The sequence below is a fragment of the Aplysia californica genome, unplaced genomic scaffold (assembly GCF_000002075.1).
Source record: "Aplysia californica isolate F4 #8 unplaced genomic scaffold, AplCal3.0 scaffold00320, whole genome shotgun sequence".
Classification (NCBI taxonomy): Eukaryota; Metazoa; Mollusca; class Gastropoda; order Aplysiida; family Aplysiidae; genus Aplysia; species Aplysia californica.
The window spans coordinates 642,662-646,262 of record NW_004797590.1 but is presented as its reverse complement, the minus strand read 5'-3'; positions in this window follow the sequence as shown (position 1 = coordinate 646,262).

The window sequence follows — 3,601 nt, the reverse complement described above, 5'->3', positions numbered from 1 at the left end:
GATTTTAAAATATCCATTTATCTTGAATACAAGTCGAGATATTTGCAAAAGAAGGAGGTGGGGGTCACCTGTTTTCAGAGGTAAAATTAGTGAGAAAATGACCGCCAAAGATTAGTTATTTCCTTAGCTTAAGAGTCCGTGGTAACTGAAAATTTAAATGTTTGTACCTTTAATCAACGTTTTTCAGAAAAATCCACACAGAATTGAATTCTATAATGGGCATGAAAGGTGTTGAGCCAAAAGACAAAAATTTGATAAAAATTCACAAACCAGCGGCAAAATGTAAGTTTTTTCACTTTGATTATTTTGACGAGAGCCTGATTCCACCACGCTGCCTCACAAATGTATGCAAGAGAGTCCTCAGGGAGTCAGGATCACTTCATGTAGAATGAAAAAAAAAAGTCCACATGAACTTTGTCAACATTTTCTGTGGGATATTCCTGAAGGAAGCTAGGAAGAATGGCCCAGGACAGAGATAAATCGCGGGAGCTTGTATGAGGCCTATACCCTGCCAGGGGTGAAAGGCACTGATGATGATAATGATGATGATTCCTGAAGGAACGATAATATATTAGTGGAGTTGTCACGGACCTTTCGAATTGACACAGCACACAGCAGAACATAAACGTCCTGTCTGACTTCCTGTTAATTGTGTTTGTTTGTGTTTTGGAGGTGTAATTAGGGGTGGGGGTGGTGTGCTGTTGTTTTATTTTAGTTTGGTACCGGCTTTTGCACCACAAGAGAGATACAGAGACAGAGAGAGAGAGAGAGAGAGAGAGAGAGAGAGAGAGAGAGAGAGAGAGAGAGAGAGAGAGAGAGGGGGGGGGGGTCATGTTGAAAAAACAACTTTCGGAAAGTCCCGAAAAGGAACAAAATATAATTATAACTAATATAAACGGAAAAACAGGAGAACAAAGCCCATGGTACACGTCATAGTATCCGGTATTTTCTGCTGACTCGGCAGTCACGGGTGAGAGTATTTTGGAGAAAAAAAATTGTTAAGTGTTTTACGGCGCTCACAACTGCAAAAGGTCATATGAGCGCGCGGGACACACCTAACATTTTCAGTTGGTAGGAAACTTTGAATTTTGTCCCTGTGGCGGCTGAAGCCTACTCTTATCGATTTTAGACCACCAAGGGATTTTTAACGTGCGCAACTTGCACACGGACTCTCCGAGATTTTTCGCCTTTGTCCGAGAAGGCCAGGTGTAGATCTGTCCTACCAGAAGATCAAGGATGTGGCTAAAAGACAGCAGTAAGAAGGAGCTATGGAGTAGCAGTAGAAAGGCGGCAGAAAGAGTAAGAAGCCCAGAGGAGGGGGCAAAGGAGGTGAGGGAGTGGTTGACAGAGAGAGGAGACGAAAACATACGACAGAACATTGCTAGAAAGAAGGAAGGGCGGTGAAAGAAGACCATTTTTAGAGAAGAAAATTTTTCGGTCGTAACCAGGATTCGAACTAGTGATTTTTGAATGAAAGGCGAACACCTTAACCTCTTGGCCACGAGAGCCCCTACAGACGACAGTAGACATTGTGAGGCGACAAAACAGCGGCTCTCGGGCAGATTTAGAATGAAAGCCACTGAGCGATGAGGTGGGAGGTGGAAGGAAAACTGTCGGATTGGGGTCCTAGATCTGGGTCACAGAGTCCCATGGGTATGTTATTGCTGTCTACATGTAGCTGTATCAAACTGTTTCGTTTTTGTTTGGATGTTTTTGTTTTTGCTTTTGGTTGCTTCCCTTTGTTTCTTTAGAAGAGTTTGGGGGGGGGGGGGGGTCTTTCGTTTGAAAATATGTTTTTACGACCCCGTTGACACAGTTTAGATACTTTAGGAGGCGGGCCACAGACCTTGTTTGTCAACGCCACCCCAGCCCGGGATGAGAGGGATACAACAACATCCCATGAGACTGACAGAGATACGTGTACACGCACTATTAATGTGAGGCATCCTGGTGGTGGAATCAAGAGCATGTCAAACGCATGAAAGTTAAAAAACCGACATTTTTCACCCATTGAGCACTTTAAAAAACCCAACCATTTCTTAAGTAAATTTCACTTCAATTCTTATTTTTCTTTTGAGGTTGGGGTGAGGTTGGTTGGTTTGGGGGGGAGGGGAGGGGGGGGCAGCATTCTTTATGTCAATTTAAGAAATATTTCTGTGTGTATTTTACTGGGAAAACGCTGGTCAAAAGTACTAAGATGTAAGTTTGCTGTTGTCAAGGACTATTTTTAATATGCTGTTATAAAAAGAGAAAGAGAGAAGGGAGAGAGAGAGAGAGAGAGAGAGAGAGAGAGAGAGAGAGAGAGAGAGAGAGAGAGAGAGAGAGAGAGAGGGAGGAGAGGGGGAGAGATATAGGAGAGAGAGGGAGAGAAAGAGAGAGAGAGAGAGAGAGCGAGAGAGAGAGAGAGAGAGGGAGAGATAGAAGGGCGGGAAAGAGTGGGGGAGAGAGATAGGAGAGAGAGAGAGGGGAGAAAGGAGAGATAGATAGATAGATTTATAGATAGATAGATAGATAGATAGATAGATAGATAGATAGATAGATAGAAAGAGATAGATAGAGAGAAAGAGAGAGATATAGTGTGTGTGTTTTTTGTTGTGTGTGTGTGTGTGTGTGTGTAAGAAAGAGAGAGAGAGAGAGAGAGAGAGAGAGAGAGAGAGAGAGAGAGAGAGAGAGAGAGAGAGAGAGAGAGAGAGAGGGGGGGGGGGTCATGTTGAAAAAACAACTTCGGAAAGTCCCGAAAAGGAACAAAATATAATTATAACTAATATAAACGGAAAAACAGGAGAACAAAGCCCATGGTACACGTCTTTGTATCCGGTATTTTCTGCTGACTCGGCAGTCACGGGTGAGAGTATTTTGGAGAAAAGCAATTGTTAAGTGTTTTACGGCGCTCGCAACTGCATAAGGTCATATGAGCGCGAGGGGAACACTTAACATTTTCAGTTGGTAGGAAATTTTGAATTTTGTCCCTGTGGCGGCCGAAGCCTACTCTTATCGATTTTAATCCACCAAAGGATCTTTAACGTGCGCAACTTGCACACGGGACCTCCGAGATTTTTCGCCCTTGTCCGAGAAGGCTAGGTGTAGATCTTTCCTACCAGAAGATCAGGGGTGTGGCTGAAAGACAGCAGTAAGAAGGAGCCAAGGAGTAGCAGTAGAAAGGCTGCAGAAAGAGTCAGAAGCCCAGAGGAGGGGGCAAAGGAGGTGAGGGAGTGGGGGCAGAAAGTGGAGACGAAAGCAGACGACAGAACATTGCTAGAGAGCAGGAAAGGATGTGAAGGAAGACCATTTTTAGAGAAGAAAATTTTTCGGTCGTAACCAGGATTCGAACTAGTGATTTTTGAATGAAAGGCGAACACCTTAACCTCTTGGCCACGAGAGCCCCTACAGACGACAGTAGACATTGTGAGGCGACAAAACAGCGGCTCTCGGGCAGATTTAGAATGAAAGCCACTGAGCGATGAGGTGGGAGGTGGAAGGAAAACTGTCGGATTGGGGTCCTAGATCTGGGTCACAGAGTCCCATGGGTATGTTATTGCTGTCTACATGTAGCTGTATCAAACTGTTTCGTTTTTGTTTGGATGTTTTTGTTTTTGCTTTT